This window comes from Marmota marmota, unplaced genomic scaffold (genome assembly GCF_001458135.2).
Source record: "Marmota marmota marmota unplaced genomic scaffold, marMar, whole genome shotgun sequence".
NCBI classification, from domain to species: Eukaryota; Metazoa; Chordata; class Mammalia; order Rodentia; family Sciuridae; genus Marmota; species Marmota marmota.
Window position 1 is genome coordinate 991,235 of NW_026000223.1, and position 13,175 is coordinate 1,004,409.

General features: G+C 37.2%; 1 pseudogene; it reads right to left on the reverse strand.

The window, feature by feature from the left end:
- Positions 1-9,907: 9,907 nt before the first annotated feature.
- Positions 9,908-11,399, reverse strand: LOC107155330 (annotated as a pseudogene).
- Between the last annotated feature and the right edge of the window lie 1,776 nt (positions 11,400-13,175).

Sequence of the window (13,175 nt, forward strand, 5' to 3'; positions counted from 1 at the left end):
TTCATAAGTTTTTAAGTACTCAATGTTTTTAGCCATTCAGATTTTTCTTTGCAAATGTATTAAAACTATTAACTTTCCATGACACCCATGAATTTGCAGAAATGGAGAAATATATCACCCAATTTAAGGTATGAAATATATCCCACTTCCTTTAGTCTTTCTTTTTAATTATCTTTTTCTTAAACCTAAATTATATAGCTGTCTATCATAGTGTGCAAATAAAAATTCCTACCGTGACACAATCAAAATAAGATATTTGGGTACATAACTAAATTGCATGTTTATCTTGAATATATCTGATTCATTGCCTTACAAAGGACTTATTTAATTTTTGGATATAAAAAAAGCACTGATTTCATGCTGCTTTGGTGAGCACTGATTCCAAGTACATGAAAAAATGTTCAGAATAGGCCAAAGTATAGACAGAAGATTTGTGGCTGCTTAGGGCTGAGAAGTAAGGAGTTGGGAGAAATGGGGATTGACAGCTCATTGGTAAGGGATGAAAAGTTTCTAAAATAAAATTGTAGCAATGCTGGTGAACCATTCCTTTTTCACTTCCCTTTAAAGCCCAGCAGATTTACACATGGCAGTACCTGTAAGTATTGGCATAGCAAGCTCACACGTTTGCATTCAGTTATAGTGGTGAGACCTGCTATTGTTTATATCTTCTGTTTTGCAAAGTTGGAATGTGGCCAGTGATTTCAAATCCATACACAAAGTGAAATGTTTTCTGGTGTAATTAACAAGTGAGAATGTAAATGACTGGTGCTCTGTATCTAATTTTAGCTCAACCATCAAATCATCTTTTAAAACTAGGAACTACAACATAAAGAAGGAACTTATATTTAAATAACAATGCTCCATCTGTAGAAAATCAAACCCAATTACAGTAACCCTTTATTTTCTCCATGTCCTCATTTTTGAAAGTCAAGAGGATAATGACTTACCATCTTTTTTTCTCCTGCTTGCAGTTGTGCAATGAATAAGTAAATGCACACACACAAAAAGATACACTAAAGAAGATCACACATGTGAGGGAAAATAACAGTGTGTCTAGCATGTGGTGGGTATGTGATAAATAAATGATACAGTAGTTTCTTAATAAATAGAAGGGGGTTGTTTCCTGCTAAATAGAAAGCAGGCTTCAGCTTGAAGCTTTTCACTAATGCATAATTACTATTTCATTATATGAGCTATTCAGGATATAATTAGTGATTTTCAGTAGTTAGACCTTTGCATATTGAGGTAGTGGCTGGAAGACAGAATGTAAAAAGGAGATGATCTATTCTTTGTTAGGACTCTCACTTTGTTAACATTCATGGGTAAAGGAATATTCCATCTATTTGGTGGGTGTTGGTGTTTTTCACCTTTCACTCTGATCTCCTTTGAGAACTGTCAGGAAATTTTTTAATTTTCACTTTTCTCCTTTGAGATCCACAAATCAAGTTGTAGAAGTAGTGTCCTGGGAGACAAAGACACTTTTCAACTTAGCAACACCAGCCTTCAGGCTGATTTGAGAGAGGTGTTGAGGGCCCAGATACCATGCCAAATTGCTTTGACCTGCAATAGTAATGGTACACAGAGAGATTAGAGAATTCAGAGAAAACATGAAGCACAGCAAGCCATTCCCGCAATTTCATTAAATGTCCCCGTAGTGGGAAAGCATCTAACAATACACTCCTCCAGTTAGGAGTAAGGAAAATCCAAATCACCTTTAGGGGAGCCTTGAAGACAGACACAAGGTCAGTAGCCTTCCTAAAATCAGATAATGGTGGCCTTGTTGGATGCATTAGAAGATACGAGCTGACCTCTTTTGGGTGAGACGTATCATTCGTTCATTCACAAATTTTATTCTTCCATTTAGCTTAATAAACTGTGAGTGTTAATTATGTGCCAGACTCTGTGTAGATAGTGGAGATAGAGATGGAGATGCTGAAATAGAGATGGAGAAGGAGAAAAGAAAATATTGAGTTATTGTTATTTCTAATCATCCCCCACCTCCTAAGAATCAGCAGCCTAGGTTGTTATTGACCAAAGTTAATAGTGAGAAGGGTCAAAGTTGCAATAAACAGAGAACAAGGAGAAATAGTGGGAATATATCAGAAAAAAAGCTTTATTGGAAAATGAAAAAGAATAGCCTTGGGAAAGGGAAGTAGTGAGGGAGAGAGAAAAGCTTGTATAAACTGAATCTCCTGGAAACTAATTTTAAAGATCCCAATGAGGGCTTTTGTGATTACTTCTGCAACTGTGAAATTAGAAAAAGAAAGCCTGAGAGGGGAAAAACTGACAAAGAGTTTGAATTAGTGACTCCTTCTTTTTGAATTTTCTTTTTGGTTAAATTTATTTATTTTAATATTTATTTTTTAGTTATAGTTGGACATAATACCTTTATTTTATTTATTTATATATGATGCTGAGGATCGAACCCAGTGCCTCACACATGCTAGGCAAGCGCTCTACCACTGAGCCATAACCCCAACCCCTTAAATTTATTTTTTAATTGGCAAAAGCATTAAGACAAAGTAAGAGTGTACACAGTAAAAACATCTCTTTCCTAATCTATCACATAGTTCCTCTTCCTTAAGGTACCTATTGTTTTTTGTTTGTCGTTTCAGGGGTATTTTGTGCAATTAAAAGCAAATATAGGGGCTGTGGTTGTGGAGCACTCGCCTAGCACACTTGAGGCACTGGGTTTTATCCTCAGCACCACATAAAAAATAAACAAATAAAATAAAGGTATTTTTAGAAAGCAAATATAAATATATAATATTCCCTTTCTTTTTATGCAAAGACATATAGAGGAAAGACATTGAAAATCTTCTGAGATTAGAATTACAATTTTGTGGGAAATGCTTGGTTTGACACTGAATATAATCAGATAAATATTCAAAGTTAGGGGCTGGGGATACTGTAGCTCAGTGGTGGAGCTTACTGAACACATGCAAGGCCCTGGGTTTAATTCCTAGCACAGAAGAGGAAGAGGAGGAGGAGGAGGAGATTTTTTTTTTAAAAAAATTCTAATTTGTTAATTTGTTATATATGACAGCAGAAGGGAGGAGATTTTTTAAAATTTATTTTGAGACAGAGTTGCTAAATTGCAAAGGCTGGACTTAAAATTGTAATCCTCTTGCCTTAGCCTCTTGAGTTGCTGGAATTATAGACATGCACCACCCTGCCACCTCCTCTATTGAGTATTAACAAGAAACACAAATCTTTCACACATTGTTGCTACTCTTATTTGTCCACCCATACAACTCTTCCTCAGACCTCCTTGTCCCTGTGTTCTACTCCTTCTTGTTTTCAGCTGTTGACCAAACAGGCCAACCATTTGCCACTGTCTATGAGACTGCATAGTCTTACCTTAGCCCACCTTTCTTTGGCACAAATTAGATGACCAGGCAACAGCAACCAAAGCCCTGTTCATTGGGAAAATTTCTCTTCACACTGGTGGTCAGAGTCTTCTCTGGTCAATAATATGATGTTATCAATACAGTGGACCAAGGTGTTATTCTATAGAATGTCTAGAAAATTAAGTTCCCTCTGGGTTATATTTTGACATACTGTACAATAGTTAACAATACTACTGTGGCAAGACAGTAAATGTATAGTCTGGCCCAAGTGAATCTTTCTCATCTGTCTTACTGATAGAGATGGAAAATAGGGCATGTTACAGCTCATTGGCCACACCACTTCATATACCAGCGGCATTATTAATCAGATCTAACAAAGATACAATACCTGTCACTGCAGGTGCAATTTGGGCTACAATTTGGGATAGTTTTTGTTGCCATATTCCAAGATATAATTTTTGTAGGAGAATTGGAAAGTTAAAGGAATTGGACCATTAATCCCTGTATCCTCCAGGTCTTTAAGAATACAATGAAATCTCTTTCATTCCTCTCTGGGATATAATATAAATCATAATTAATTATAATTATGATTAAAGTCACATCATTGGGGAAGAAGAAGCTACTGCTTTCCCTTTACCATTTTTTATAAAGTATAAAGTTTACCCTACAAACGAAGTAACTAAGGTAGGTATTTTGCCAACTATTAAGTATATGTGATCCAACAATATATTCATACATAAATACATGTACATATTTGCAAGACACAAAAACAAATTAATTATATACAAAATACACAAAGAATGGGATGGGGTTGTGGCTCAGCGGTAGAGCGCTCGCCTTGCACATGCGAGACCCTGGGTTCAATCCTCAGCACCACATAAAAAAAAAAATAAGTGAAATAAAGGTGTTGTGTCCAACTGCAACTAAAAAAAATACACAAAGAATGAATTATATTTTTTATACACTAGGATGGACAATAAGCAATACGAAGTACTGGGGGCTGGGTTGTGAGTCAGCGGTAGAGCATTTGCCTACCTTGTTCGATTGTGAGGCACTGGGTTGGATTCTCAGCACTGCATATAAATAAATAAAATAAAGGTCCATTGAAAACTAAAATATCATTTTTTTTTTAAAAAAAGAAAAGGAATATCAAGTACTGGCAAGGACATGGAAGAATTGCTGGTGGAAACATAAAATGAAACAACTACTTTGGAGAGCAATTTGGTAGTTTCTTAAAGAGTTAAACATATACTTTCTATATGATTTAGTCATTTTATTTCCAGATATTTATCTAAGAAAAATGAAAGAAAATGTACATACAATACTTGAACACAATAGTTTTCCTTTTTTTTTCTGTGCTGGGGATTAAACCCTGGGCCTCGCATGGGCTCGGCAAAGTGTCTGCCATACCACTGAGCCATATCCCCAGCCTTAGTAACCTTATTTTTATAGTCAAAGACTGGATACAACCTAATTGACCACCAATAGATGAAAAAATGAATGAATTTAGTAAGTTCATACAATGGAATACTATTTAACAATAAGGACTGGATTATTGATGCACATGACAATATAGATGAATTTCAAAAGAATTATGCTGATTAAAAATAGCCACATGAAAAAAGAGTACATAGTTTTTGTATTAACTTTTATATGAAATTCTAGAAAATGCAAACTTATCTATAAGTGAAAAATTGTCCAATGATTGAGAATGGGAGAGAGTATAAGGATGGTTATCAGAGAGGAAGAAAACTTTTTCAGGGGGTGGATACATTTATTGTTTTGCCTGTAGTAAAAGTTTGGTGGTTATATACATAATCAAAACTTATCACATTGTACACTTAATATAGGTACAGTTTTTTGAATGTTACTTATGTATCAACAAAATAATTAAAACCTGCATGTCTTTTGACTAAGAAACTTCAGTGGGTAATATATGTGTAAAATACATTTATTATAGATAGCATGGTTGACATTGTGAAAGCTGAAAACAATGCAATGTCCATTATAAGAGATTAGTTGAATAAAATTTTGATGTCATCATAAAATGGAGCACTAAAGTCATTAAAAATAATCTCTACAGAGAAAGACGTGTAAGATACTTTAAATATAAATAGTAACTTGTTTGCTGGTGAGGATATAAAATGGTGTGTCGACTGTGAATAATGGTTTGGCAGTCCCTCAAAAAATTTAAACTCTTAGGTATTTACCTAAGAGAACTGAAAATATATGTCCTTGCAAAAACTTGAACATGAATATTCATAGCAGCATTATTCATAGTAACCAAAAAAGTGGAAACAACTCAAATGATAAATGGATAAACAAAAAAATGTATTCATAAAATGGATTATCATTCATTCAGGCATAAAAAGGGATGAAGTACTGGTGCATTCTGGTTAATGTACATTAACCAAGAAACATTATGCTGCATGAAGGAAGCTAGACATAGAAGGCCATATTTTGTATGACTCCATTGATATGAAATGTTCAGAATAGGAAAATCCTAAAGATGGAAAATAAATTAGCGGCTTACATAGTTTGGGGGAAAGGAGGAATTGGGACTAACTACCAATAGGTACAGGGTTTCATTTGGGTGGGATAAAAATATTCTGCATAATGTGGTGATGTTTGTACAACTTAATGAACTTGAGTGTACACTTTCAAATAGTGAATTATATATTATGTGCAGTATGTTTCAATTTTTTAAAAAGTTATTTAAAAAAAAACCTGTCGGTAGTAAAAGGTGTAAAGATTTAAAAAGTAATTAGGATATAGAATAAATGGGTGTGATAGAATACTATTTTGTTTAAAAATCATATGCATACATTAATATGTATTCACAGTGAACAGTCTTCCAAATTTATTTACATGCATGTTCATGTAAATAAATGCATATGCATGTAAATAAATTTGGAAGACTGTTCACTGAACTGAGGAGTGAGTAGGAGAAACTGAGGCATGAGATAAGGAGAAACCTTATTTTATAAATAATACATTTTAGTGCTACTTGAATTTATTTATTTATTTTTAAAAAATTTTAATTAATTTTTATATATACAGTGAAATGCATTACAATTCTTATTACATCTACAGAGCACAATTTTTCATATCTCTGGTTGTATACAAAGTATATTCACACCAATTCCTGTCTTCATATATGTATTTGAATTTTTTAAACAAGCATATTTTGTAATGAAGTAAAATTAATGACTTTTAAATGATTTAAGAAATGTATTAAAAGAGTTCACTATTAAATATGTTGCATAGAAAATCTTTTTAAAGTCCTTTAAAGTGAAAATCACTATTTTTTATAAAAATTTCTCTGATATAAGGGGGGTGACTCAAAATGGGATAGGGAGGAAGAGCATGAGAAGAAGACTACCATAAATAGGGAAGAGAGGTGGGAGGGAAAAACAGGGAGAAGGGGAGTTGCACGGAAGATGGAAGGAGAACCTCATTGTTATACGGAATACATATATGATGTTGTAATGAGAAAAAGAAAAAAAAAGTGTGTCACATTAGATTGGATAGAGAGAAAGGATGGGAGAGGAGGGGAGGAGTAGTGAGGATAGGAAGGGCAGCAGAATAGAGTAGACAATATGATTGATGTATGTACATTCCATGTATGTATTATATGTCAAAATGCATTCTACTGTCATGTATGACTAAAATAAATAAATAAATAAATAAATACAACTAATAGCCAGAGAAAAAAATTTGGGTTTTTGTACATTGAAAGAAATAATTTTTCCCTTAATATATAGGATGTATATAATAGGTAGGAGATATTTGTATACTGATTTTTTTAAATAATAGGCTCAAATATTGTTAATTGAAAACAATCTATTTTTCATTTTACAGAAAAATCTGAAGTCTGAATCATAAGTTAACAGTATAGGGCTCATAATATGTCCATCTCAACAATGGGTTCTGGGAATTAAGGATCCACACAAATTCAGGTAAGAAGTTTATTTTTGTTTTTGGTACTAGGGATTAAACTGAGTTCTATCCTCAGTCCTTTTTATTTTTTTATTTTGCAACATGGTCTTGCCAAGTTGCTTAGGGTCACCTGATCCTCCTGTCTCAGATTCCTGAGTTGCTGGGATTATAGGTGTGTGCCACTGCACAGGTAGGACCCAGGTAGGAGTTTGGAATTTTTTAAAACATACTTTTAGTTGTAGATGGACACAATACCTTTATTTTATTTGTATGTGGTGCCGGGGATCAAACCCAGTGCCTCGTGCATGCTAGGCAAGCGGTCTACCACTGAGCCACAACCTCAGCCCCAGGAGTTTGGAATTTTGAGGGAAGAAGGGACATGGTAGGAATAGCTCAACTTTTCTCAAAGAAAAGGTGGTAGAGCATGCAGAGTCCCTAAAAGCTGTACAAATGGGCTTCTAACACAAACACTGTACTATAAGCTCTTGGGAAAGGTTCAGGAAAAGGACATTGATAAATAAGAGGACAATTTAACTTTTTAAGTTTATTTTAGTTGATATATAAAAATATAAAAATTATGCCTATTAAAGGGGTACCATGTAATGTTTCAATACATGTGTACATTGTATAATATTTAGGTTAAACATGTCAATCTTCTCAAACACATATTTCTTTTGGGAAAACTTTCAACAACTGCTTCTGCTGGATTTCTGAAATGTATAGTACATTCTTGTTAACTATGATCACTCTACTGTGAAGTAGCATACCAGAACTCTTGTTCCTATCTAACTGTAACTTAATTCCCGTTGACCAGCTTTCCTCCATTCCCTGGCCTGCACATTCTCCCTGGCCTCTGGTAACTGATACTACTCTCAACTTCTATGAGATCTACTTTTTTAGGTTCTGCATATGAGTGACATCATGTAGCACTTTTCTGTGCCTGGCTTATTTCACTTAATGATTTCCACTTCTATTCATGTTCTTTAAATGATAGGATTTTGTCCTTTTCTTATGGCTGAGTAGTGTTCCATTGTGTTGAGGGGGCATTTTCCTGTGGCAGAGGATGAGGAGGGAAGCTTACTATTTGAATGACACCAACCCTAGGACCTGATATTCAGAAGAGACCATGTTCAATCTTGAATCATTACCCTGTTCAAAAAGAGATGCCAGGGAAGGGGGAAGGAAAAAAGAGAGAGAGAGAGAGAGAGATGCAAGTACCTGTGGGATAGACCTTGAAGATATGCTGGTCATTCCTGAGCCTCTGTTCTATGCCCTGTAGCATGTTGGTGGCAGGAAAGGGTGGGCAGGTCAGAGGCTTATCGGCTGTGAAAGTAAAGAGTTTAGTTCACATTAAGCACTGATAAAACCACATGACTGAGAAAGATCACAATCAGACAGAACTGCTGAAATAAGTCTGTTTTAGACAGCTTTTGGGTCACTCTGACCAAAAGACCTGGCAAGAACAATTAAAGGAGGAAAAGTTTATTTCAGCTCATGGTTTCAGAAGTCTCAGTCCACCATCAGATGACTCCCTGCCTCGGGTCTTGAGATGAAGCAGAACCTCATGGTGAAAGAGTATAACAGAGGAAAACAGCTCAGACATGGCAACCAGGAAGCAGGGAGAGCTCCATACACCAGGGACAAAATATAAACCCCAAAGGCATGCCCCCAATGACCTACTGCCTCTAGCCACACTCTTCCTGCCTGTAGTTATCACTTAGTTAATCCACATCAGTAGATTAATCCACTGATTAGGTTACAGCTATCATAGTCTAACCATTTCATCTCTGAAAATTCTTGCATTAACTCACATGAGTTCTGGGGGGACTCCTCATATGTAAACCATAGCAAAGTGTCTAGTAGGGACTAAGAGGGAAGGTCCACAGCATCCTCAGCTTGAGGTATAGTTAATATGGAAAGTCTGAAATAAGGTTAGTATTAAAGTGGTAGAAAATAGAGCACTCCCAAGACCTTAATTTTAATGGGATGATTTTTAAAAGAGAACTCAAAGACTGGGTGCCAGTCACAACAAATGTCATGCTTTGATTATCTAGTAGCATTACAAAATTGCTGAAGCATGTTAACCTAACAAATAGGTCTTTCGAGAAGGTATTTGTGTGGATGGGAGAGGGTCACAAGGCTTGGCACAGCTGACAATTCAATACGATTCCCACGGGAACAGGGACAGAGTCCTGTCTTCTGTTTTTTTGAGCCCTGTAAAGCAGAAGCAAAATCTCTAGATTGTAGATTCCCTGCCACCTGCTTTAACCCAGGGAAAGAGGAGCAGTTGCTCATAATAGAGAAGGTAAGAGGCCAATCCTAATCCACAACACATGTATCAGGCCTACTCATCCTACAGTTGATGAGCAACTTATACCAGGAAGGGGAATGGAACTGGTTCCAACTTTTATTGTTTTGGTATTGGGAATTGAATCCAGGGGTACTTAACCACTGAGTCACATTCCCAGCTAAATTGCTGAGGCTGGTTTTGAACTTGCAATCCTCAGATATAACTTTATTTTAAGTCTTTAAAGGCCCCCTGAAACAAGAACAAAAGTATATTTTTTATTTTAGCATTCTTGTTTTCTGGTAGTCATTTTCTCCCCAGTCTTCATTTTTTACCTTGGTTTAGAGTCCATACACATCATCAGACCATCTGTGCTTGTGGATTTGGGCTTCTCTAAAGGGAGACCTAGGACTTGACTCCAGATGAACTATCAGGTACACCTAGAGCCTGTGACACCCCATCAGGATCATGTATGTGTTCATCTTTATCAGACCATGGTACTAGAGTAGTTTCCACTCTGAGTATCTACATCAGGCAAAGGATTCTTGGTCTTGCCCTGATATAAAAGGAAATTGGACACAATTTTGTACAGTTGAACAATCAGCTTGAATATGGCAATGTTAGGCAGATGTTTCACAGCAAACTTTTGTTGACAGGTAAATCATGGATTTGTCTTTGCTAGCACTGCATGGCCGTAGCTTGGTACAATCAGTTCTGAGTGGGGTATGTTCCAAGAGTTGTCTTGGGACTTTTCGTCTCCTGTATTTTTGCTCACTGCCTTCTGTAATTGCTAGCCAGGCAAGCACTTCCTGATTTGCCTGTCCATGTTGAGGCCCTATCTGCCTATTCATGGCGGCTGCAAAAAAAACAGTTAAAGGTCTAAAAGGGCACTGCTCACAAAATGACTGTTATGGGTGCTTCCATTGCTGGTCACTATGGGTGGTGAGGTGAACTGAGCATAAGTGTAGCCTAGCATCTTGGTGAATTTGTGGGATCAGGCCAGCTGAGAGCCAATAGCCCAATACTGCAATGCTCCTGGTAGAGATTTCAGTAGATCTTTGTTGTAGCACACAAGGTAGCTTCGTGACCAGATCCATTAAATCTTAAAAACCCAGCTCCAAGTACTTGGCTTGGTTGATCCCTTCTACATATGTTTAGGCAAGATTACCCTTAAAATTGCGGACTGTAATGGCTGTACAGAGCTGAGACACAAGGTATAAGTTGTTAGGAAAGTTGCTAGCATGGTGACCACATGAGAAGGCAGAGCTGCCCTCTTTGCCACTCTTAAAAACAAAACAAAAACAACTTTTCTTTTTGAGATGAGGTCTTGTTATGTTTCCCAGGCCATCCTTCAACTTTCTATCCTCCCGTCACAGTTTCCTGAGTAGATGAGATTACCACACTCAGCTTTGCCCACTCTTTTGAGAGCAAAGATAAATGTTCCTCTGTTGGGATCTGTCCAGTTATCATCAGCCAAAATAAGCACGCTGGCAGGGGTTCTTTCCACCCTTATCCCTGGGCAAAGTTTCTGGCATTGGAAATGTGTCCTCATAAGGATCAAGAACTGATGTTTCATAGGTCAGTCCCTTTATGCTTACCCTGCCACCTTACACCATGTGCACAGTGAGTTGGCCCAGCCCTGTTGCTGCCTGAAGGTCTTAATTCTGGCCTGATCCTTAGGTATCAGGTGAGCCAATATGTCTTTCACATTTGTTTAGGAAGCACTGGCATACCAGGCACTCAGAACAAAGGCAGAATGCATTTTTGGTTTCCAAGAGCTGGGAGTCTAGAGTGAGTGAGCCATGATGGATGACCTCTGGCATCTGGTGAAGAGGGAAGGAGGAGGAAGAACTGTGGTAGAAATGACAACCACACTAACAGGTGGGTAGGGTTCTTGAAATATTTTTAAAGTTTGAAAGTATTTTTTTTCAATACAAACCAGACTATTGAGGTTAAGAGAGTCACTAATATTTTAATGTAACTTTTAAAAAAGCTTATTTCTCATGATCTGTTCAGACTCTACTTAAGGGGCTTCTTTTTTTTTGAATTATGAGTTATAATCACAATTTGATCTTTATAGATTTAAAATTATCCCCCTCTCAAACTGAGCAAAATAAACACCAACATTTCATCAATAGCTGAGCTTTGCTGTTTTTGATTACAGATGCCTCCATATGATGGCATGGCAGCCATGAGATTTACTTCCCTCTCTCTCAGATCTACTCCTTTAGGAATGATAACTGCTTTGCCCATTTCCATCACTGTGTTCAAACCACCGCCCTGCTTCCCCTGGACTGTTCCCATTGACTTCTCATGGCAGAATACTAAGGCAGGCTAATTTGTGGATGTCACAAGGCTTCTCTGGAGGACAGCTTTGTCTGAGGACTCAGGCCTTGTTGAAACTTCCTTAGAATAAAGCTGATGACTAAGGTCTCCCTTCTCTCCTTTCATAGGAGTCAAATCAGCATTGTCTCAGCTCTCCATTTCCTCTCATCAGTATTTGTCTCAATAAATCTCTTGAACATCTAATTCTATCTTAGCTTTTGCATCTCAGATAACTTAGTAGAATGACTCAAGAAAATAGATGGTAAGGTGATGATTTGGGACTGATCCATTAATCATCCAGTAGGTAAAAGGGATCTCAGCTTGATTATAGATGGGACATAGATTGTCCCTAGGATAAGATAATGAGTTAAATGCAGAAGATTTCATTGATGGTGACCTGGGAAAATGTTCTGGCAGAGAAGAAAGATGTAGATGTGATGTCTGAAGCATTTGAAAGCTATGGAGAGAAAAATGTCTTCAAAGACAGCAGAGTTGGATGACTACTATTAAGTTGAATTGATGCCAGTAGAGAATATTGAGAACAGTTAAAAAATTAGCTCATAGCTAACTGTGTGAGGCTTACAAAGAGTTCCCTACTCCTCCCCCTCCCCCTCCCCTCCCCTCCCACCCCATTCATCAGGCCCATTAGCANCCCCTTCTTCTTCTTCTTCTTTCTCCTTTCTCTCTCTCTCTCTCTCGCTCTCTCTCTCTCTCTCTCTCTCTCTCTCTGCTAGGGATGGAACTCAGGGCCTTTTGCATGCTAGCAAAACAGTCTACCACTGAGCTACACTCCCAGACACTCCTCTTCTAATCTTTAGGGCTTGCAAAAGTGTCTTATCATTCCTGTTAGGGCGCACTTCTATTGTGCAAGAACATGCTGAAGAGGCCTCTCCCTTACAAGGTGACATGTGCTCTTCTCAGTAGCTGCTTTCTTTTCTAGAATCATCTGATCACCAAGGTTCAGTCCCAGCATAACCTGGGTCTGTATGTGCTAGGATGGATTAAGAAGAAAGGAGGCTGTATACCAGATGAGTTTCAAGAATTAGTATATACTGACAGGAGTCAGAGGAGTATTTTGAGAGTGCTTGAATAAGGGATTTGGCATTTACTTTCTTAGAACCTGAGATAGGACAAACCACCACTGTACTTGTGGTGGTTCTTTGAAATCATGAAAAAGCAATGACCAAAAAAACCCTCAGTAAAGTAGAAGTTTCAGAGTTTCCCTCAATAGGAAAGAATTTTGCAACAGGTGTCGATTGCAGTGCAAGCAACAG